The 25,952-nt window shown below is 34.6% G+C and overlaps 1 protein-coding gene across 1 annotated transcript in view; it reads left to right on the top strand.

The window, feature by feature from the left end:
* Positions 1-25,952, top strand: part of GRM8 (glutamate metabotropic receptor 8) — a 500,467-nt gene that overhangs the window by 330,427 nt on the left and 144,088 nt on the right. The window lies entirely within an intron of this gene.

Raw genomic sequence — 25,952 nt, 5'->3', positions numbered from 1 at the left:
GTTCCACTACGATCCCCGGGGCACTACAGGTTAATTACCCTGTAGTGCCTCGGGGATCGCACACTCTTCTCAATGATTGCAGACTCTGCTGCTATCATTGAGAAGATGCCCGACCGGCAAGTATCTCTTATTTTGTAACACGCACAGTAATATGATATATTTGTTACACTTTTCTCGCAGTGGAGAAAAGAAAAATGTAACAAATGTATCATAATATTACTATGCTGGAAAGTGTGTTACAGAGTAAGAGATATCATGTTATTGCAGGATAACCTGAAAAAAAAAAATTTGTTAAATAAACACAAACACTCGATAATTTAATTTAACAATATTTTTTAACACATGTTTTTACTTGTGCTTCACTGCATCAAGGTTATGTCTCTGCAGGTGGCACAGGGTGATAGAATGTACAGAATGAGTGTAAAAAACAAACAAAAACAAGAAGTAGAGTCTGATCATGTGATATATTAAAGTCACATGGCCTGACATTCCTCTGATCATGGAACTCTTTCTATTTCAATAGCTTTTGCAACTTCACACCCCTGCCCTGATCATTATAAGCGAGGGGCATTGGTGTGCACATTTTTTCCCACAACAATCTCCAGGGTTTACAGAAATTGATCTTAAAAAAGGGAACATATCCAGTTAAAAATCGCCTTTTTGATGCCAGAGGAAGGGACAGACTGGTGTGAGCTAATAGAAAAGCAACAGAAGCTCAGATAACCTATTTGTCAAAACCAAGGTATTCAGAAGTGCATCTCTGAATGCACAACACGTTGAACCTTGAAGGCTACAGCAGCAAAAGACAACAGCGGGTGCCACTTCTATCAGGTAAGAATAGGCACCCAAGGCTACAATTTGTACAGCTTCTGTAAAACTAGTCAATGCAAAATTCTAAAAACCCCTTATAAGTCTCAATTTTTGCTGCATGTGGATGGTATCAACAAGTATAGATTCATCTTGTAATAATGTTTCAGGCTGCTGTAGGGCCATGTAGTACCAACTAAGCATGGTTTAAAAGCCCCAGGGTACCCTAGTATTGTTGATGACCATGTCCAACCCTTAATGGCCACAGTGTAACCAACTTTTAATCCATACTTCAAGCAGGATTATGTTCCATGTCACAAAGTTAAAGTAACCTTAAACTGGTTTAGCAATAGGATTACTGTCCACAGTCACCAGATCTCAATGCAATAGAGTACCTTTGAGGTATGGGAGATTTGTGTCATGGATGTGCAGCCAACAAATCTGCAACAGCTTCCTGATTTTTAATGTCAAAATGGACCAAAATCTGCAAGGGATGTTCATTTCTATCTTGTTCCTTTTCTCTCTGTCTATGTATCATAAGTTGGTTAAGCAATATATATTAATAAACAATGAACAAAACACTAATAAATGTTATTTTTTTTAAAGCCCATAACTTAATTCTTTGATTCAATAGTGAGCATTTTGTTTCTCCTGCAATATTTGGTAACCTTTAAATTCACATAAAGATGGTACTGTTAGTATAGTAAAAATGTGTTTATTTTTCATTTAGACTTTCTAAAAAGTCATGATAAGTCAGTAAGCCAAGATGTAAAATGGATCGACAGAAGGTTCATAACATTATGGAAATAGCTCCCTTGTCATTTGAGACTCAAAATTAAATCTGAAACTTTTGGTTTATTGTACTTCTATAGCATATCTCTGTTTTTTTTCTTTTCTTTCACTTAGTCTTTACTATAATGCATTTATGAATGATTATGTTAATAAAAACATAAATTGTGTTTCAAAGATATGAAAGTCATAAAGTATTGAATGTATTTAGATGTATAAAGTTATCAGAATTTATTTAGGACTTTTTTTATTAATTTATATTTCTGAAAGCTATCTGTGCTTTCACCCCTTGCATTAAAGAACCATAATTCTAGTCACTTTGAGATTTAATATTTTTGATTTGATAAATAAAAAAAAGATAGAGTTTTATACATAGAACACTCCTATCAGTCTATCAGTCTTCTGAACATCCACATGAACAGTCTTCTAAGTTAAATATTATGTATTTTAATAACACAGAGGGAAGTGGTACCCATTTAATCTCCATATACTATACCAAATGTCAAGTTATTCAGACTTATGGGCAATATGCAGTGAAATTAGATCATGCCCAAAGAGGAAAATATATTATTTAATTGTAATACAGTGGCAGGGAACCTAACCCCATAATCTCATGTGACTAAAAAAAAAGAAAAATACATGTTTGATTATGTTCATTTACTGACCAAAGCCTGTGGTTTGTCTCATGGCAAACAATATAATCTATATTTCTCTCTTTCTCCAGCAGTAGCAATTAAATTCAAGCTCACATATATAATCATTTTACCTTTTACTGCAACAGCGACAAAAAGTAAACATTGATGTTAATAAATAAAATACCTAGCAATGGTAGTTTTTTTTTTTTATTCTGTTGCCATTATTATGGTTTATAATAGATTACTCCAGCTGCACAGAGGTTCGGCACACAATTGATAAAAACATAAATTTAATATTTATTTTAATCATATTTAATTTAACAATGTGTGTAATATTTTGTGCTTTAATGTGGTTAAAATGCAATTTAGTGCTTCCTAAAAACTTTGATTCGAAATTACGATCTTTTTTTTTTAGCTTTTTAAAGAAATTGATTAGAAAACTTGTGACTGATATTTATGTTTGTAAGAGTGGAAACAGAGAATCTCAGGATCACAGCTTCCCAATATGTGGTGTGTTCTGTACCTTCAAATAGTGTTCTTAATGTAAACTGTGGTAAATACAAATAAATTCTACAAAACTGTGTGGAAACAGAAACTGTTATATGCTCTCAGACAGCAGCAGCAGCACTGAAAATCTACTAACAAGGATGACAAAAGCAGTCTTCACTCTTGGAAGAAAATAATCTGACCCTGCCTCAAGGAGACTGGAATTTTATTGTAAAATGTTTTCTTCTAGTTGTAAAGGTTCTTGTATAGCTGCAAGAGTCTTCTCCTCTAACACCCTCTCTCTCCCTACCTACATCAAAACAAGAATCAGAATGAGAAGAAACTCCAAGTCTTTGGCTTAAATAGGGAGGGCTTAATTCTTATTGGTTGCTGGGGGTGACTCTACATGTCCAGTATATTTGTTAGTCACTTCTGGGAATAATCAACAATTCCATTGGTTAAAAACAAGTGATCCTGGATGCATTTTTGTCATGAATGACATTCATGATTTTTTAAGGAACTAAGCTTTTCCAGTAAAAATCACTGTCACAAATTTACCTGCTTATCCCATCAAAAAAAAATGAAACAAACAGTCATTGAATGAAACAAAGTAATCATTATGTTAAGACATAATTTTTTACGGCTTGTATGCAAGTGGACAAATGCTTTGCTAGTGAATCAAGGAATACTCTTCATAGCCAACCTAAACCACCAATTTAACTTTGCCATTAATTTTGTTGCACTGGCCTCCTTTTCAGGTGACTCTGCTGTTAATTTTTCACTTTTTTTACCTTAATAATTTCATTGAGATATTAAGCAACAGCTTTTGTCTATAATGGTTTCTAATGCATAGTTCTCATTGTATAAAAAGTACATACTCCTAGTAGAGACCTGTACTTATGGAACTTGTGGTCCTCAACCCACCAGTAACTGAAGCATCACCTGCTGACAAAGCTGACAATTTACATTTCTTTTGTAGGTGGTACAATTGATGAAAGGCCAGTTCCCTAAGTAATATAAATATAAGTTATTGAAGTAACTGTGCTGAGCTTTTATATTGTAAATAGACAAGGAAAGGATAAAAAAATAAGTGTCTCTTTATGGCAAACCTGATTAAGACTAGATAAAATCCTTTTATCTAAGTGGTATACCATAATCCTACAAACATAACAGTATACATGAATCATGCAATCACAGTAAGAGAGAACCTTTTGTGTTTACTATACATAATACAAAATCTCTTAGAAATGTATAGTATTAATGTGTTTTAAGAAAGGATGTTCATCCAACACTACATTCAAAGGTCAGAATAATTAGGACTGTCTACAATTCAATAGTCAATCATGGTAAGTACACAAACTGTAAACCATCAATAGAAATACATAATGTTAGTGTAATGTGCCTGGGCACACAAACCACAGCCAAATCCAAGAATCTTTTGTCAAGCTTTATTGATAGTCATAAAACAAGACAGGGTTAATCACAGGTGATTAGTCCAATAAGCGTGGCAAAGAGGGGTAAAGCAGAGACAGGTCAGGAACTATCCGAGGTCAGACAGGCAGCAGGCAAGAGTGGTCATAAACAATCTAAGGTCAGGGCAGGCCGGTTTCAAGCAGAATCAGGTATCAGACCTGGTTGCTTTTGGTAATGACAAAGCAGGACACAGAGAACCCACCCAAGCACAATGTACTCACAGAGGCTTATAGCGGGCAATGGTGTTCAGGACAGGTTCTCCTTAAATGGCCAGATGCCCAATGACCTTTGCGCCACCTTGCGTCATTTGATTGAAGGGGAACTGAATCCCTTGCGGCCGGTTGGCTGCAGGGAATTCAAACTAACTATGTCCCACCCCTCGGCGTGGCAGCCGTGTGCCATGCCCCCGGGGGGTACAAGAGGAACGTGTGGGTGCACGCGCACCTCTTCCCACAGCACCCCTGGGACGTGCCCTACTTTGCACATCCACAGGAGTGGTGGGAACAGGACTTTCTGTAATCACCTCCTGAGGGATGCTGGGGATGCCGCCTGGCCGAACAGTAGTTCGGCTAGAACGGATCACTCCGCCTGCAGGGAGAGACACTCTGCGAGCAGGGCAGCAGCCTCGGCCATGCTGCCTGCACCAGCGGCGTCTCCCTCTGTGGCTGTGATCCCCAGGGACGCCGGGGGCTCGCTGGACAAGTAAGTTCCTTACAGTTAGATTCCTATTCACAAGCAGTAACTCACTTGATATATTGACACGGTAGAAAGTACTAATGATAGGATGAAGGATCAGAAGCTGAACTCACATCAAGGACCAGAGTTTTAAATAGCAGGTAAGTAGGTTGGATAAGCACTATAATGGATACAATCTCAGTTAGAAACCACTAAATAATATATACATAATATTAATTTTAGTGGTTTAGGCCTTATTATACAAAATAGTATAACAATTCATTAAACTGGAGTTTATAGATAAGTAATACATCCACTAGCTATGGTCTTACCATTCAGTAGAATATTCTGCAATGACTAAATTCTGAGTGGCTGACGGATTTTTAAATAATACACAACTCATTATTATTATTTTTTTTAGGTAAACAAACACTACTACTTTAATAAATCTAGCCCAGTGTCACTGAGCCAGCCTTCTACCACTCAACAGACAGGTTATGGAGAAGCCATATATTTTCTTGAATTTTCCCTACACTTAATTTCTATAATTTATTTAAATGCATAGTCTGAATTTAGTTAATTTTCATTACAATTTCTAACTTCCAAGTAAGTTAAAACCTATAGGTGATTGTCTCTAGTAAACTCTCCTATTTTGCCTTTTAAAAAGTAAGGTTTCCTGCATTTTCTGATGTATTTGCCTTATTCTGCATGCATTTATGATGATTTTCCTAATTTGTTAGAATTAGACACCTATTAGAACTAAGAGATTCAGAAAACAGTATTTCTTATTTAGATAATTTTTCGCTTTTACATGTCCATCCTTAATCATTTTGTTGAAAGTATTCTTAGGTCTTGGTGTTCTGGACACAGCATTAGCTCTGAAATCGTATTGCTTTTAGCTGACTCAACATTCTTATCTTTCACTGTGTTTGATGTTTAATTCTGGCTTCTAAAACATGTATTTTGTGCTGCAATGAAGTTCCATCCTCCCTTGGCAGCACAAATTTCAGCACACTGACATTTGGCATGGCATATCTCATTTTGTTCAGTTGCTTTCCAGTGATGTCTTGTTCCAGTTTGCTAAACCTATACTAGATACTCCTTTCAAAGCTTTTAAATTCTTTAAACTCACTAAATTGTTTTAGTTTAATGTAAAACATTTATTTTCTTTAATATATCTTTTAACGTTGACTTCCTATTTAAAATCTTTACTGAGATAAGAAATGCTGCATTTACTACTACTTTCCAAACACCCTAATAAGATAGAAAAGTCAACAGAATCAAGATAAAGCCTGCTCATTATTGCAATATGCATTAACACATCATTTATGTGTTTGTACACTGTGGTACCCTAACACATCTCCTCATGTGCATGCACTGCAGTGCACTACAATGTACAAGCTGAACTTTAACATAACAGAATTGGGTAACATAAGAATTTCTAGGAAGGTTACCACACCACTGCTGCTCCAACAACAAGGCTGGAGTAAAAGCCCTTGAACCACCCTGCTACTTTTTCATATACTTTTATGAAGAATTGACTGTTATTGGATGTTATCCCATCTATTTTTGGTTGACTAGACTTTAAAATATAAATAAAATAATAAATAGTATTCCAGTTCTCATGTGTAAAGTTCACTCATTTACAATCTTCCTAGTAAAGTTATCTACGAGAAAAGTTTGGATTTCTCCTGAAAAGTTTCCCAGCACTTGAAATGGTATTAGATTTATGATTGATTTATCTGCATTCAAGTATATTGTGCTTTACAATTAAAGAGTATGGGGGGATGCTGAGGACATGTCAAATATGAACTTTAAATTAAATGCCTGGTAAGCAGTTAAATACAAAAGTTATAAACATTTATATAGGTGGTTTTGTCTATTAAAAGATTTGTAGATCTGTAAAGTCATTTAGTGTCACCCCCAAAGCACAGCCAAAACTTTGCTTTGAGTTAGTGCATATTATTACCCTTTCACACTCTACTGGTAAATAAATCAAATAGCTAACTGACATTGACGTAAGACCACAGCTTATTAAATCTAAGTTATAAAAATGAGTGTAATTATTACTTTGAGTAACTAATTATGCAATGTTGTGTGCTCATACTTTCCTTCACAAAAGGTATTGTCCTCAGTTTGTTCTTTTTTTTTAGGATTAAAAATATTTTAAAAATAGTTTCAAATAAAAGCTTAGCCAATAGCATCTCAGGCTATATTTTCTTGGCAGCCTCTCAAGTAGTTTTATTGCTATGAGATTTGGAAATAAGCCGTTAGAATCAATTGCTCCTTGTTCAAGCGTTCGGTTGTTTATGCTCATAGCACTGGTGTTATCAGATCGATCTTAGATCTTGGTTTCAGTATTAGGAACATTGAATCTGCAGTAACAACATGTAAATAGTCTAATTTGTATGTAAACAGATAAAAAAGAAAAGTACACATGTATGGTATAATGGCAGCAAATCATTTTTTATTTCAAACCACTTGCATGATGTTTCAAGAAATGTGGTAGCCAAAAACAGTAAGAGCCCGGTTTAATTTTAAGTATTTAAAACTGTTTGCTTTCCCATGTATTTATTTGTCTTTTAATACTGAAATAATATTACAGGAAAATCAGATTTTCGAAAAGAATGGTTATAAACAGGTTTTTGTTGTTATTTTGACCCCTACAATGTTATAGTTTATGCTCTTTTCCATTTTTTTACTTGTTTCGCAATGTTTCCCTTAACTGTCATTTCTAAAAAGCTTAAAACAATCTGGTAAATGATATGCACTCAATTTATAAAACTGTTCTATAGACTAGTATATAAATAAAGGTAAAACACTAAACATGTAAACTTGTAAAAGTATACTATATATAGTAATATATATATATATATATATATATATATAAATATCAATTAAAACTGGATAGGGACAATATCTTGGTATGTAGTTTGTTAATGTAGCTGGCTGTTTACTTCACAGTGGCAGTTTTTTGTGTTTTTTTGCAGCCCATTTAAAAGCTTTTGGCAGTCACATTCCCTAAAGGGATAAAGACAGAATTGCTATGTTGAAATAAATGATTAGACTAATCTGTAAAACTTTTGACAACAGGGGAATCTATCTCACCTTGGTTGTGAGGACCTTTGTATCAGTTGGCACCATCGCAAAACAAGTCATCTATTAATCAAGTGTTTTAATTAACTGTTGTACCTCAAGAGACATCTGTCCATTCTCAGAGTGCACTGCGGGACGTTATACATGCGCTAATTTCCACTGTCTGGGCAAGATCCATCCATTTGGACGGCACCTTTTTGCTTGATTATTTTAATCAATTATTTGTACTTGTTCAAGGACTATTCCCCAGTGCTAAGTCATGTTATTGCAGAACCAACTGCTATCCTAATAGGATATGTTCATACTTGTTTAAATAGCTTGGACTCCTGGGCTCCTGACATCTTTAAAGACATTTATGTAAGGCAATGATGACTTATGACCGAAATGTTTGAATTACAAAATAGCACATGAACTTTAATGTAAAGTACATTCACCATTGGTAGCAAAATATAGTAAAACCTAAAAGCCTTTGTTTTAGATCTAGAACTGTGACTCCACCCTTGTTACTTTTGATGATATTAGGCAGGACACTTGAAGTGTGAAATTTTTAAAATTTTTAAAAATCACTAATGGAACAGAAGCCAGTTCTTACTATTAGTTTGCTAGAATGGTATTTTGATTGTCATGGATATAAAGATAAGATTTCATGTATTTTATCACCTTCCCAAAAGATTCTGGACCATTACATTACTGAACAGGTTGCAGTAATGGATCATGTTTGTCATCCATGTTAAGAAATATGTTTTGTGTCTTGGAAAGGCTATTGAGTTTTATTATTTTACCTAAAAGAACAGAAATTAAACCTAAATATTTCCAATTAAAGCTTTCAGTTATACAATCACTGGTTTATGGTAGAAAACTGGAAACTTTCAGCTGGTGGAAGACATTCTGCTGCTAAGATAGAGTCCTGCACAGTGTAGGGTTTTTATCCTCAGTCTTCATCATCCTCAAAGACAGCAAATATTTGTGTCTTCCTTGATCTTACATCATGCTGTAACACTTTATTAAACACGTTAGTCCTGATTCATCAAAGCTCTTGCTATTAGTTGGCTAATGCTTTCAATGCTGCACCAGATACATTCCAGGTTTGCTAGATCACCTAGATTTCCCCATGACATCTTCTCAAGTCTTGGGGAGCTTTAATAAATCAGGCCATTATTAAACATAGATCCATATTATATATCTACTGCTACAATTGCTTCAAATATAGTATTTCTTATAGAAAAAAGATAATCTCAACATTATTACTAGGTAAGTTTCATCAAGCTGGTTTACTTTTGGCTGATGTACAAGATTGGTCTGAAACTGCAATATATGGACCTATTTTGTTATCTGAACTATGTTTTTAATCTATGGCCGCATACAGTTGAGCTATAAATGTTAAAATCAGTTGCACTACATTGTTCTAGTTATTGGTTTGACTGGTGCCAATTTCATATAGTATATGTATAATGTTTTTGATATCTTGAATTTGCTTAGCCTTTATATTGTTACCCTTAGAGACCATTTGGTGTTTTGAATTTCTTTCATGTTTATACATACTTTATGTTTCTATTTATTTATTTCTTAGGAAAATAAAAAACATGATCTTCATCCTTGTAATAATTGGACCTACTACAAAATATAGATATATAAATTGATTTTTACAAAATATTACAATACATATAAAATTGTAACAACATATCAAAATCCAGTTAAACATTACAAGAAACCAATAAATTCCTTTATCTTAAAAGCTTTGAATATAGATACAATATGGGTAATGACTTACCTCTTCTTCTACAATGGGACCAGTTTATCTTGCTCCAGTGTCACTTATTGCATGTCATTTTTACAATGTTACTATAATATTAATGTTCACAATTTAAGTGGCCCGCCTGATATCATTAGTAATAATTTGAGACTATTCCTGACATCACTAGATCTATCAAAAAGGAAAAAAAATACATAAACATATTTCACATAGGAAGGTTGGCAAATAATTGCAGGGCTTTTACCTTTTATGATTGCCTTTGTCCTTAAAAAATATTACCTGATCAGTATTCCCTGTCTTTGCGATGGAAAGTATGAAAACAATTACATACTTTGAGTTTGTTTACTTCAGCTGGGGTCAGGTAAAAGGAGACCAGCTACAGATTTAAATAAATATATATTTATTTATTTATATAAAAAATAGATAGAGATGGATAAATACACCCCCTCTTTTTCTGCCCTTCGCCCACCAGATTGTAAGCTCCTTTAGGCAGTGTAGTTTGGTATCCATCTGTATAAGGCTTTGAGGCATAGAGTGGTATGCTGCGATGTTGCTAAGTTTTGTTTATTTAATAGATATATATATATATATATATATATCTATATATATATATATATATCTATATATATATATATATATATATTATATTTATCAATGCATTTTTTACCTACGATTTGTAAAAACACAACTTCTATAATTGAAGATATTTGGAATTATTGGAAGTGTTAGAGGTTGTAGCCAATAGAAGAATCAGATTAACACAATCACATAATAAAATTCCACTATATATGAACTTTGACGTTAGCATACTGAAACAAAAGGCCCCTCTGGCATTTGAAAATTCACACAGTGCATTCTGTCCAGCTACAGACTTTATTGCTTTTGCAGTTGCTATAGAAACATTGTTATCTAAAACACTCAATAGTCAAGACCTATACTTAAGAGACAACAAAGGTATACTGCTATATCTTTTTGTGTTTGCATCTAGTCAAGGTTACAAGTACAGGATATGAGAAGTTTCCTAAAAACACGTATGTATTTACAGAAATATTTTGTAGGTTTAATTTCTCAATTTTAATTGAGAGGTCAAAATTAACATAAAATATTTATTTTTGGTTTTATAAAAAATGTTTACTATTTCAATAATTTTAATAAATTATTTTGCACAATCAGAAATCTAATTTTTAACAATAAAAACTCAGTTTAAATGTATAAATATGCTTTTCTGGGTTTCTTTACGCTTTATCCCGTCAATTATGAAAAATATGGAGAATAATATATGAAAGGTGTTTAACATCTCTGGACTGGAAAAACTCCGGTAATTGTGGATAGGGTGTCTCAGAAAGTGGAGACTGGGGAACATAATCTAGATAGATCAGCTTGGCATTAATATAAAGCTGGAAAACAACATCATTGCGACCAACAGGATGGCAGGGTAGATGAAACAGCTCCCATGTAACACACAAGAAACAGGTCAGGGTTTGTGACAATATTTTTATACAATATAGATAGGTTATAGTAAACCATGACATTTCTACTTGTATCCCATCTAGCAAAAAAAATCAAAAAAAACATAGCGGCTGTTGTAAGCTCTTCTTCCGATCTCCCTCTCATATCACATTTCTCTAGATAGCAGCTGTGAAATTTGTGTAAATCCGCTTAATGTACATTCCCTTTCTTTCTTTTCTAATTGGGTGGAATTGTTAGGTTTTTTATTTTTTGTCTGAGGTTGACCAATGGAAACAATGTGATAATACATTTAACCAAAAGAAAAATAACAGCTGAGTCATCGATCATCGGCTGTATCGGTATCCACCTTCAAATCTTTGATTTCTAACCAGGGTTTGATTTCTAACCCCTCCTCTTATGTGTCTCTTTTGTCCACCTGGACTCTCTTCTCTACAATTCATTATGAAAGCTGCAGCCAGACTTATCCAACCTTCCCACCGCTCCTCTTCTGCTGTCTTTCTTTGTAGTTCTCTTCACTGGCTTCCATTTCACCTTTTCAGATTCCAGTTCAAGCTCCCGTGCTTTGCCTTCCAATCCCTCCACAGCTTTTCTACCTTTGTGACCTGATAGAAAAATACTCTCCTAGCCACCCTCTTCGCTCCTCCAAAGGCCTACCTATGACTTCCTCTCTCAAAACCTCGTCACAGGCAGAGCTCTAAGACTTTCACTACAAAATTCACTACAAAATAAATAGTTTTTTATGTGTAAAAGCAGTACATTTTCCTTCATGAACATTTATTTTACAGTATAATATAATAGTGTGAGTATAATATTTATTTATTTTTTTAATTTAAAAAATTCATTATTTTGACATGATTTTGTGTTTCAAACTTTACTAAACTCATACTATTATATTATACTGTAAAATAAATTTTCGTGAAAAAGAAAAGTGAACAGAAGTAAACTGCCTAGGAGGTTAATGATACCATTAAATTAAAGACCTAACTTTAGTTAACTCAAACACAGTTAATTTTTGGTTCCTACAATTGGCCTAAAAAGCAACACTAGTAATATTTTGAAAGTCATGCCTCCTGCAATAGCTACATCTACATAGCCTATATAAAGCTGATTACAATGTTCAGTATTCAGGAATAGTGCAGTAGTGTTGTCACCCCAGCTGAGCTGTACTTCAATAAAAGGATCTACATGCATTTGTAAAACTTTAGTAAGAGGTAAGCAGTTAGTGAATTTTATTTTTTTTGACTATTGGTTGAACTTTTTGGATTATGTTTACAGCTTATTTATTCAGCTAATGAACTAGATAGATGAAGAAAGGTCTTTTCTGTCTTGAAACATCACAGGCTCAGGCAGCACCATGTTTTTGCTCTGACTTCATTATAGTGCTGGCACAGCTATATTGATTTTGGCATCCCAAATAACAACATCACATAGGCATTTAATCTGCACTGCATAATTTTTTAAAGCAAAACAATTTTAGTGGTATTCTTAAGCCACTTAACTGTTAGGAATTTTATGTACAAAATTTTAGTGACTCTGGCTTTGTATGTGACCAAATAATTTTGTAGCAATCAGCCTTAAACCTCCCTAGTCTTCCAATCATTCCAAACTACAGCTCAGATATCTGCTGTCCCCAGTGATCCTATTAGATTTCTAGGTCAGAATTTTAGCCCTGCACCTTATCAACAAGTCAGAGGTGAGTTGGGGGATGGGGTGGTAGAGTAACTTCCAAAAGCCCATAGATATGATCAGGTGGCTTTACAGCAACCCAAACCACATTTGCAAAAAAAAAGTTACTGGTAACACTACCTACAGAAACAACTACAGCCAGTAAAACAGACAGAATGGTGTTTGCATGCAACTGCTGCCAAGGTTGTAAGGCAGACGGTATTGTGAAGGGAAGGGTCAAATACTGGGGTAGTTTTCTAAAGAGGTACATGTTCACCTAGCAAAGTCAATTTTTAATTTTAAAGGACAATTTTTACATAGCTTGTTGAATAAGCTAAAGTCTATTTGGAAAGTCACTTTGTAACTATTACCTATTCACCATATAGGAAATTAAAAATATTAAAAAAATAATTTGTGCCTGGACATGATTGGATTACTCATGCAGATTCATGAACTCATTCCCTAAACTAAGTAATTGTAAATTTATACATTGAATGAGTATGACCATAGCCTGTCCATCTTCCCTTTGATTGGCCGACTTAATTCATTGAGATCAATGTGTTGGAATACAAATATTTTCCATAGAAAACTATTGTTAAAAATATATTCTTTATCAAAATGTGAATTAATTCACAGTTTTACACATTCATATTTTCTAAACAAAAGTGACACTTCTTTCCTACAATTAATCATTCAGAATCATCCAATAAATATTATGGATATTATCTAATTTTTGCCCTGTCACATGTAATATGGAAGCAGATCATGATATCAGCATTATTATATGTTAAAATCCCATGGGTGTCATCTTCATTAAAACAGCTCACATAACACAAACTTAGATAATAACTGGGTACCGTCATTCTAGGGAGTTCAATGTGTAATGTAGCTGACTGTATTTCATTACTAAGTTAATGAAACTAGAAAAGCCATGGTCTTGTATGTGCTTAAGTAATGACATGCCTTGTCATAATATAACGTCAATTGCCAGTTTCATTGTGCTTGACGGAAAGTCTTATTCTGGTACTTCTTGTGAATATTATTAAAAGGGAAGAATAGAAACAACTCTAATAATTGGTAGTTTCTGTGAGAGAATATACAGTAGTTTTCTACATATTGTAGAAATCTATAATAAAAGAATAAAAACATATTTGTAGTTCACATAAATAAAAATACATAATTTACTATTTTATATTCTCCTTTTAATATAGAAGGTATAGAAAATGGCTTGTTTTTACATTTTTTTGCTTATGTATGGTATTGAAAATCACCTGTTTACAAAGGTCAGTAGCTCAAGATAACATTTGTACACATACATGTAAATATTTCATAGCAATAAAGTTGTATGCAGACAAAGCAAGCCTCAAGACAATTTAACAGCAATCCTGCTGTTTCATTTTGTTAGATAATCTACAACTGTCATATATTTGTGAAAGAAAGATTAAAATATAAATAAAAAGATGTAAAAATATATAAACAAAAGCATAAATCTTTATAGTTTATTTTTAATGTTATCCTATGTAGATTTTGTGGTGAAAACACTTTTGACAAAGTAGACATTTTCCTGACAGTGCATTAAAGCAATGTTTGTTCTATTTATTTTAACCATAATAAAGCTGTGAACTCTTTGTTCAAACAACAGGAAATGCCCAATGTGCTAGCTAGAGGATATAGGCATATGGAGCTCTTACTGTCAGTGTCTCAATTTATTTTGTAGAAGATTATTTGGCCAAGAATTTCTTAAGAGCTCTTAGGGGAATCTACAGGAGACTTTACATTTTCAAGAGTAGCTGACCTGCCAGTCTTAGAAATCACATGCCTGGGGTAAAACTCTAATATAGTATGTTGTAAAAAAGTTATATAAAAGAAAAATGAAAGAAGATGGCAATGCTTTGGGTGCCAACGGTGCCATTATGGGTGCTCTTGACTAGTAAAATACTGTTCAATTTCTCCATATGGGGAATATTTGTGTACGTTACTTTTGTGTTTTTTGTTATAAAGATCTCATATTCATGATAATGGTGTAAATATGGTGTTGTTATTTAAATAAGTGAATATGGTATTCAGCAACATTCTGTAATGGAGAATAAATCACTGCTATGCAAAATGTTACAGAGGGTCAGATTAACTGAGTTAGAAACAGACCCCATAATAAATAATATATTTGTTATTTTTTGCTTAAAATAGAATAGATTTCAACCAAGCTATAATACTATAATACAATTATACCTAAACTAGATAATAGGAATAATTTATAGTTGATGTACTAACTCATGATTTACCAGAAAAAAAGCTCAATAGTCATGAGGGTATAGTATATGTCTTAAATTTTTCACTGTTTAAAATAGTAAATAGATTTGGAGCTTAACAGGCTCAAAACTTACTCAAAGGCTTTCATTAATATAATAAATGAAACTTGAAGCGGTATTTAAGGAAGTTGCCTAAAGATTTTTTGTAGGATACATGATTGAAAAGACACTTGTATTATTGTTTTCCAGATAAAACCTAGTTTAGGAAAATAATGGCTTCCAGAAAAACTGGAATATTTTACTGTCCTTGTTTAAAACATTGCTCAACCTATGGAATTAACTAAACAAATAAAGACTGTTCACTCATCAAAGTTGATTATCACCTTACCAGAGAATTATTATCAAGCTTAGTGAATTAGGCAAAGTTTTGCTGACTTCAGTTTTTAATAATAATATTATTATTTTTATTAATAATATTAAACAGTATTTATATAGTGCTAACCTTTTACGCAGTGCTGTACATTAAATAGGGGTTGCAAATAACAGACACACAGAGACAGTGACACAGGAGGAGAGAATCCTGCCCGAAAGAGCTTACAATCTAAGAGGTGGGGAAGTAGCATACAGTAAAACGAGAATATGGATTGGTGGGGAGAGTAGTGAGGATTTTAGGAGACAGAAGAAGACGGGTGGGCAAATTTAAAAAGGATGGGTTTGGGATGGGAGCAGAAGTAGTAGTAGGAGCAAGCCTAAAAGGATGAGGAAGACCATTCCAGAGAGTCAGGGTAGCTCTAGAAAAGTCTTGGAGCCGTGCGTGTGAGGAGGTTATGAGTGAGAATGTCAGTAGTAGGTCATTGGAGGAGTGAAAGTAGAAGCTAGGGGTGTATTTTTTCTATGAGGTCAGAAAGGTAGTTAAAACAAGAACTTTGGAGGGATTTGAAGGCAAAGCCCAGGAGCTTGATGTTGATTCTGAGGTGAAATGAAAGCCAGTGAAGAGAACTGCAAAAAGATGCAGCGGAAAAGGAGCAGTGGGAAGGATGGATGAGTCTGGCTGCAGCATTTATATTAGATTGTAGAGGAGAGAGTTGGGTTTGAGGAATACCAGAGAGGAGGATGTTACAGTAGTTCAGACGTGACATGATGAGAGCATGTACAAGGAGTTTGGTGGTCTCTGGGGACAGGTAGGGGCGGATTTTGGAGATGTTGCGTAGATGAAAGTGACAGGACCTGGAAATGTTCTGAATATTGGGAGTAAATGAGGTGGCAAAATCAAAGGTGACACCAAGACAGACAACGTGCCTGCGGGGAGGGATGAATAACAGTGTTGTTAACACTGTTAATGTGCATACACATTTACCCCATAAAACATTCTGCGCAAATTTTGCTTATGTGACTTCTATTTAGAATTTGTGTTGTTAATTTATTTTTTTAATTTAGTTTAAAGAAATTGCAGTGCATGATACATATGTTAATTGTCTAGCTTTTATAGGAAATTTAGCACAAGATGGTTCTTATCTTTATTTATACCTATTTCCATCAAATAATATAATGCCATCAAATATAAATGTGTGAAATTTCTCAGCATATTTTCACCTTTTTGAATTAATGAATAATTATTTTATGGTTATTAAATTATTTAGATTATAGAAATTAATTCCCAGTCAGTAATGGTTATTAGGAATTTTTTTTTTAATCCCAGAGAAAAAATACATGTGCAGATATGCGATTCAAATTTTTTGTCTGCCTCTGGGTCAACACTGTCATCTAAGAAAATGAAAACCATAAAAAATATTTTAAACGTGGTGGACTCGTTGTCTTTTTGAATTTGCTAGCTATGCATGAGTCAAATAATACAAACCATTTCTATTTGACCCATCTTGTAAGGAAGGATATAAAGCATTTAGTTTGTACTTTAGACACATATTTGTAGCAACAGTATTCAGAGCAACGAATATTCATTTCAATTATTCAGTCATCTGAAAAGCAAATTCCTGTTTGCTAGTATGAATATTCACAAAATTCATCTTGAGAATATTTTAGATTCCTGTATTCAGTCGGCCCAAATGCATGGCATTTTAAGCATATTTTCAACCAATTTTTTTTGCTTTGTTTAGGATAGAATAGGCAGTTTTTAATGGTGATAGGTTAGGACCTTTATATATTCAGAATACATTTATAAATTTACTCCAATGGGTCTGATTTATGAAGCTCTCGAAGACTGGAGGCGATAGACTATCAAGGGGGAACCTGGAATGGATTTCTTAAAAATCATTTGATATTATTTGGCAAGTGTTTTCAATCCTGGACCATTTTCATTCCAGATTTTCTGGATCACACAGGTTGTCCTCTGAAAGTCTATGTTCTACGATCTTGGAAAGATTTAATAAATCAGGCCCAATATGTGAAAGGGGGACTCTTGTTGTTACTGGAGATTTCTACCCACTTCCTTTCACATCGACAATTGTGTTAGAACATGAACTGAATAGAAACCAATAGAAACCTTGCCAGACTGAATAAAAATGTGTGAAAGTGAAACTGTGTGTGGTTTTATCCATCCCTTCTTGTTCTACATGTAAACGCTACGTATGGTTAGGAATATGGAAAAAAAATTGTCTGAAAGAGATGGTTCAGGTATTATCTTAATGACTTCTTCACCGTTGATGCCTCTTTAATCGATAGGTGGCAAGAAAATTATTTTTATGTGCCTTAAAGTACACAACAAATACATTAGTTTACTTTTCAAATACAGCACATTTAATATTGATTAACATCCTTTATAAAACAGTAATACTGAAGACACAATGCAGAAATTTCAAACTGGGCAGGGCATTAGCAATTTTAAGGTTCAGCTAGGTTGCTGCAGTCAGCTAATGCGTCGCTGCCTCTGCTTTACCCTGACACTAAATTACTTTTGTCCTCTACTTTCCCAGTTGCCACCAAATCTGGTGTCAAACCACAGAAGTTTTGTACCAGCAACATCTCCACACCTGGATCACCTAGGCCAATGGTGCCCAACCTACATCCTGTGGGCCACATCCAGCCCATGAAGCTGTCACATCTGGCCCTCTGCTCAATCCCTCTCTCTGCTTTTTGTCTTGCGGGGGATAGGGCGTGTGCGTGTGCTTGTCCTATGTTTTTCTATGAGATCATGCTGCCCAGAGAGGAAGCTTTCCAAGCATGCTTGGTGTTAGCTCCTTCAGAGTGGGCGTGTACTATATAACTCGGCAAACAGCTGTGGCTGCTGTTTGCCTACTTTGTACTGTGAGATAATTCCCGCAGCAGCATTGCAGCTGTGTCTGTGTCCATGTTGCTGTCATTACCCCCAAATTTCATCCCCCTAAACATAAAAAGTTTCCGTATATAGGGTCAAAAGCATATAATCCTAACAACAATCAGGGTTATTTTCACATTAAGGGGGGCTGTATCACGACCAGAGTCCCCAAATTGAGTTTGCAAGTTAGGGATCCCCGGGGCCACTTCCATGGCAATAAGCATGAGGGTACATTGAATTCACTTTGTGCCGTGGTGCCTCAAATATATACCTGCTCCTTCACAAAACTTCAGTGTTGCTATGTTCAGACTGGCAGTGAGGCTGCAACGCCGTTACCCCTTCCTAATGCCATAGAACCCTGCCTAGGGGGAGACGCTCAGCACCACTCACTGCCAGCTGGAGTCAAATCTGCAGACGCTGCATTGTGAGGGACTGAGCAACTGGTGGGATGCCTGTTACACATAGCTAGACACTTACCTTCTGTGAACCCCAATTTCTCTTTACCAGTAGAGAAATGTAGGATAAGTGGGGAACTCTTGTGGCTACCCCCCTAAAATTGAGTGGAAAAATTCTTGATTTGTCATCTCTTTTATTTGGTGCATGTACATTACAGTAACTAGAAACATTTCAATTTATTTTCACTTTAAATGAAAACTATTCTAGTTTTAAACATACAAATTTAATGTTTGTTTGCATTGTGGCTTCTGAGTTTAATCTCAATGTCAATAGCAGCCCCTAGATAAAAAAAAGGTTGGGCACCACTGTGCTAAGCCATAGTCATCCATTGATTGTGTCTAGTTGCCATACAGTTGTGCAGTTGTTCATTGCTAGGAACTTGCACCAGTATGCAGTTGTAGTACACTTGTGCCACAACTGTCATCTAAGACATATAGACCTAAAACTTTAGATGGAAATGGGCATGTGAACATTGGAAGGGGTTTAATATACACTATAGACGGTGGGGGGTGGGAGATATCTACAATGCAGATAAAGGGGAGGGGGGTAGACACAATCATTATATGCAACAGGGAGGGTGAGGTGCCAGAGTTGTGTTGTTTGGGGTTCCAAAATGACCAGAAATGGCTCTAAAACTGCAGAACTGCAAACTTAAAAAGATTTTAAGGATTCCCTTTATTTAAACACCCATTAAATGATTCCCCTCACATGTAAAGTTACCAATAACTTACCAATACCTAATAAATCCATAATATTAGAGGAAGAATACTTAAAAAAAAGTAAATAATTAGCTGAGAAAAGTAAGGATGGGTGAAATACATAAACAAACATTTTTTTTTTCCTGGCAAAAACAAAATGTTTAGAAAATGTTCGGTTTACGTGAATTATGTTTCTGGCAATGCAGGATCTTCTCTGTGATACAACACTAGTATTGCATGCCAATAATAAAATATTTATAAAGTATTGTATATGCAGGTGGCTCTCAGTCCTGGATCAGTCCCAAAAAAACAGAAGGTGTTCCCATGCTTTTCCTACTTCATAGGACACAGAACCATTGGAGGATTGTTAAAAGCTTCTCCATATGGTAATCTAGGTAAGTAACAGGAATCACTTACCCTGTAAATAGTAATTGTCTTTTACGGAAAAGGGTTACTACTTCTTTGAAACTGTATTTATTAATATATTTATTTAAATATTTATTTAAATAAATACATTGCCACTATTTTTCTATATTAAATAAATTTAGTAGACTATATATAAACTTTAGTTTGGTTGTTCATGAAATTTGCTTTGAGAAACCCAAACATTAAGCAGTAAACAAGCAAAACAAAACATTTGATGGTGTTTGGAAGAGGTCAGTGTCTTCTGTCTTGTAAAATGACATATCTCTATGTGATAGCACTTTGGAAATGTCTGCATTGGCATGTTGGTCTTTCCCTGAAGGCAGAGGTCAGTGGATGTGTGAGTAGAATTAAAGTCCCCAGGGTGTGTACATTGACTTTTACTAAATGCAGAAAACTGAAAGAAGTATAGTTGAAAGAAAAATGAATAATATTTCTATATGCTGTAAACTTTCTTTAGTAATTCACTTAAAACTTAAAATACAAAATATTAAATGAATGTAATGGCAATTGTCAAACCCAGAAGGCAAAGTCCAGGCTTCTTTAATATTTACCCTTCAATCCACTATTGAATATTCTACAAAGACTTTTCAAGTTGATTTTGAACAAATATAAGCAGATGCATTTGTTCAGAGTTAAATGGCCAATGGATCTATAAAAAGCTTAAATTAAATCTATAGGCTATTGCATAAAGATGGCAAAATGCACAAACAGTAGGGCTACTCGATTTGCACTAGAATGCTCTACCTACATTTCAGTTGTAAGTGGTTTATTATGACCTTTTCACAAATTCAGTGATTATGACTGCAATTTAGTTTATACTATTATTAAATTATAGTGATGATAGACTTAGTAAAGGCAAAAAGCAAACCAAAATATTAGTTATTATCACCATAGCTTGTAGGCTCCCTGCAACTAATCTCTTCCTCATTATTGAGCTACCAGGCCTTGTCCCTATTGTGTCTGTGCATGGAGGAAGCCATCTTTGTATGTGTCCTGCCTTGCTTCCCCATATCAAATCAATACCCCAAAGATTGATAACTGGTTGAATGACTGGTTGAGTAATGATCAAAAAGGAGCAGGAGAGTTGGGAAAAACAGTGATCACATTAAGCACACATAAATAGGGAGATGCTTACACTGCAGGTCCTCAGGTACAACTTTTCCAGGAAGAAAAACAGTGAACAGCACAACTGCATAGATGCCTGCCTTTGGGACACCGTACTGTCTTGCAGTATCCACAACATACAAAATTCTGAGTCCCTGAACACTTTGCATTCTGATAGCCTTGAATGCCAAACTAGTTCAGTTCAGCAGAGGTATGGGAAGTATGTGTTAAGGGAAGTAACCACTGAATACACCAATAATCTGCACCCTTTCATTTTAAACACAATGACAACAATGAAGAGACCCTTCTACTCCTATTAACACAGACAATGGGGACCTAATTAATTTTACTTAATTACACTTGCCCATTCCAACCTTTTACTGAATATATATCTATGCAACATGCATATAAATACATGCTATGGTGTGTTTATAATCTATACAAACTGTACAAATAACTATGTGTAAACAATACATGTCAAAAATCTATTGGCTGCGCTGGTATGAATGGCGCCTAAATGCTTTATAGATGGCTACTCAGGAACTATTACATTTTTTCTACAGATCTTTTAATCAGCAAATGCATTTAGGGATTCATTTGTGACATCTTCTTTTAGCAACAACATTAATCACATATTTTGTACAAGAATAGCACTGGTGAGGGGACAGTGAAAATGATTAGGCAGATTTTGTATTATAATGGTAGAATACTTGCCTTATCAGCCGGTCAAAAACTCCCTTTATCTTTTCTAATCTGCTAGAATCAAATCCTTACTTTGATTCCCACTAATGTAGCCAATGGCACGTTTAGCTATATAGTATGAGGAAATCCATAAATCATAAGTGTAGGTAAAATGTCAGTGCATAATATGTTGAAATACACCTAGCAGAAAATATGTGTATGCTGGGATTACCCTTCCAGAAACAAATTTCAATTGGATAATTAATGAAAAGTTGTAATGTTCACAAGACTTTGACTGAATAGACTGAATAACTGTTTCTTGTTGATACACACATTTTATTACATAGGTGCATACAGTGTCAGTGTCAAAAAATTGCTCTCAATGTTTTTAATAAAACAATAAAACATTAGGGGATCTTATTTGTATGGTGACATGATTTGTCTCTATTTCCTAATATCTGTAAACCGTAAGAGAAAACAAACAGTTTATTCCTTGAAGTGGGTAAACATTTGTGGGTGGCTTCCATGACAGATCTCAGTACTTTGTAGTTATGAAGTTTTAATTTATTTTTCAATACTTGAAAAAACAATGTGAGCGAAGTAATGTTTTATATATATTTATAATATATATATATATATATATATATATATATATATATATATATAATCAAATGCTCATCCTAAAGTCTGCTGTATATTTAGGTCAATGAAGTTTTAAAATTATATATGCAAAACTCTAACTGAAGCCCAACACCTCTTTTGAATTATCATTTAATCATAAGATAAAATCACACAAGCAATAAATATAACTAAACCCAACATTTCTTTCATGTAGGCAGGTGACATACTGATCTGCTCCTTCACTGTGGGTAACCTAGCTTTAGTTTTCTAATATTAAGTGTCCAACTTTTATTTTTCAAATATAGATCTGTGCTTGCAGGGGGCAATTCAATACAGGCCTGGTTTAAAGGCAAGCGTGTCAAAGTAACAGTGCTAATACATCATCCTTCTTAGACTTCAGGGCAAATCCACAAAAAGCAATGCAGATCAATCTTTGCTCAAACACTAGAGAATACCAGCCTCCTGTTACCTCCTATTCAGCTTCTTTTTTCCAGAAACAAAATGTTGTATCTTCTCGAAATACAACATTCCAAAACTGTGTTTAAAAATAGGCAGAAAATGTATTCACGTGTGACCATTAGCAGCTCAATGTTCATGTTAAATCATGATCCATGATTAATACATGTTGAATGAACAATCTATACAGTAATTTAGCTACAATTCATGGGACTCTCTAGTAATATTTTCATGGGCTGCCAGTGAGACAGTAGGTTGGGCACGAAATACCTGAATATGTTTTGCCTGAAGCTTGACGTGGCCACCGATGCAGTTGTGATTCCCTTGCACACCAAGAGATTACCCAAAATTGTGAACTTACCAGCATGTGCTGCCGATTCTCTCTCTTCTATCACATTAGATGCAGCAATGAGAACTACCCACTACTGCAACCAGACGAGAAGTGAATGAGGAGAACACAATAGCAATGTTGGCTCTGACCAGATGATACTATGTGATAGCAGGTAGTTTGATACATGTGAGGGAACAGGGTAAAATGTTAAAAAAAAAGAAACGGTTCTGATGACTGATTATGGCAAGGTAAGACTATACAGCTTGGAGGTCCAGTTAGCTGAGTGCACAAGCAACCATGTGCTGCTGCAATATAACAATTGCCTCTTATGAAATTCATCTTGTCTTTGCGGGCCAGGGAGATGTAACACAGACAGTTCACAGAAGACTGAAGGGCACAAATGAGTAGCACAAAGTATTGTCACTACAAACTGCATAGGCACCCATAACTGTACAATTGTTTGTGTTAAATAACCTAGTACAAATCTGGTGAAATATTTCAACAGAAAATTTACTCACTCAAGTTGTTTTGTCTGGTTTTGCTCCCTACACTACAGTACATTGTCCTACTCCATTATTGTATATAAACAGTTTCAACCCAATGTTTGTATAGCTTTAGTATATCTCTGATTAAAAAAAAAATATTTTTCTTAGATATTAAAAGAGAAAAATATCTTTGTAACTAATGTTATGTGCTAGGAAAATGGCTGTGAAAAACTGGCAGCTCTTCAATGGAACTCCCGCCTATTTCATTTTCATTGCAATCCATGTCAATTTCAGTCTAGATGAATACATTTTCTTTTCATTGTTAATCTGCATATGCTGTGGCTTTCACAAACAGCCTGTTTTCATGGCAGAAATCTTGGAAGGCAGTCAAGTGAAACTGATACACAGCTCTCATTTATTAATATTGGTATCTCTATTGTAATAATTCTCCCTTGTACGAGTACACAATATAAAAATCAAATATTGTACAACTACAACCCCTGGTGTGCTGTGAAAAAAATGCTTCCATTTTATGTTGCTTATTTAGGAAATAAAATGTGTATTAGCTTCGGAAGAGATTTATTCTCCATCAGTGGATCTGCAACCTATACTTTGGGTCTGTTCATCTATCACATTTTTTGTTCTATATACGTGCTTTATGCTATGTTGTATAATTACAGCTAAGCCCTAAGCAAAGTAATGGCAGCATTCAGTTAGAAATTCATTTCAGGTTTTAAATTTGTAATATTAGCAAAAGTACTTTAAGCCTGTGATACAGAAGCTCCCCAGGAAACCAGTGAGCTTATTCCAAAAATGCCCCTAAAAATAAATATGCTATTAAGTAATATCAAAGTATGCAATGCAGGATATGAATCTAAAACACAAGCATGAAGTTTAATATATTACTTAAAAGACCTTATATAAACTTTACGCACATTCTTTTTGAAAAAATAAACTATTGCTGTAGTATGAACTGTAGAGTGCAAATTATGCTATAAAATACATCACAATTAGGGCTTATTAAAATGTCAACATCAATCCCTTTGTTACAATAAAGGGGTATATATAATGTTCTGTAGATAACAATATACTGTTACACTCTGCATGATTTCCTATACCATGGTTCCCATTTTACCTCCGTTCAATACTATCTTCATTGTGGAGCTGGTGGTGCCCAATGGGTTTTATGTTCCATGAATGGAGGAGAGTCAGTTATGTGACTTTGACTAGTCAGACAGAGCTTCTCTGTATTAGTCCAGAGCCCAAAGCCAACAGAGGTAGTTTTTATATATGTCAATTTGTACGACCATTTGTAAGTCACTGTGTTATATGTTGGCGTTTTCTTGGCAGCTCTCTTTCTTGATTGGGCCAATCAGCATAAAAAGCCAAAAAGACTACGAAAGTTCAGCAAATAAAACATATTTACAATGTGTTTATAATTTTTAAATATCAACAGGAAACCATTAAATGCAGACTCCACCTATAGTTAGGTGTTGGTTGTCATTTTAAACCTTCCAGCAATGATATACGCACTTCTTCTATGCAACAACAAACTTTTCCAATCAAAGTGTCAATCCTCTAGTGCCTACTTAGATATGGAGACTGCATTTGTTTTTTCTTTAAGGCTTTGTTACCTTTATGTTTACCTGGTGATTCTTCCAGTAAAACACTCACTGTTCTGTATTAATGGAAAAGTAGTGCTGTCACCTAGAAGTTCAGACCACATTCACCTTTTCTCATCTTCATAAAATATGAGGGGAGGTGTTCTGTGGTTCACATAAGAGAAGTAGGCAAGGCTGATAATACTGCTTAAAATAACACTTCGCCGTGCACTGGACTGGTTTACTGGCAGGGTCAGTTAGAATATTTTTACCCTTATTGAACAGACCAAAACATACATGATGTTTTGTATGAAATACATTACCCTGTTTTTAAATAGTAGAATATTAGTTGCTGTTCTGAATGTGCAGTGGACCTAACAGGAGGTGTGATTTTTTATGTGTGTATGAATAGGAGATTTATGGAGGTGCTCTTGAACACAAGGAGAAAGTACTCCCAAAAGGTTTGGGAAAAAATGCTCTAAATCATTATCTGCATGTATGCATGAGGCATGCAGAGTACTCACGCAGAAACTAATTAGTTTCTCTAAATATAATTGTGGAATTTCTTTTCTGTGGAAGAAAAAACACTGTTTCAGATTTTATTCATTATGGGCTTTACAGTCACTGCATTATCATAATTAATAAAGTGAAATACCCTTATTGTTTGTGAATGTTTTTGAACATATTGCAGTCTATTTCCTGGGGTCAAGAAAAGGAGTGAAAT

This window comes from Pyxicephalus adspersus, chromosome 2 (genome assembly GCF_032062135.1).
Source record: "Pyxicephalus adspersus chromosome 2, UCB_Pads_2.0, whole genome shotgun sequence".
NCBI classification, from domain to species: Eukaryota; Metazoa; Chordata; class Amphibia; order Anura; family Pyxicephalidae; genus Pyxicephalus; species Pyxicephalus adspersus.
Note: the sequence above shows the minus strand (reverse complement) of the source record. Positions and strands in the feature narration are given on the sequence as shown.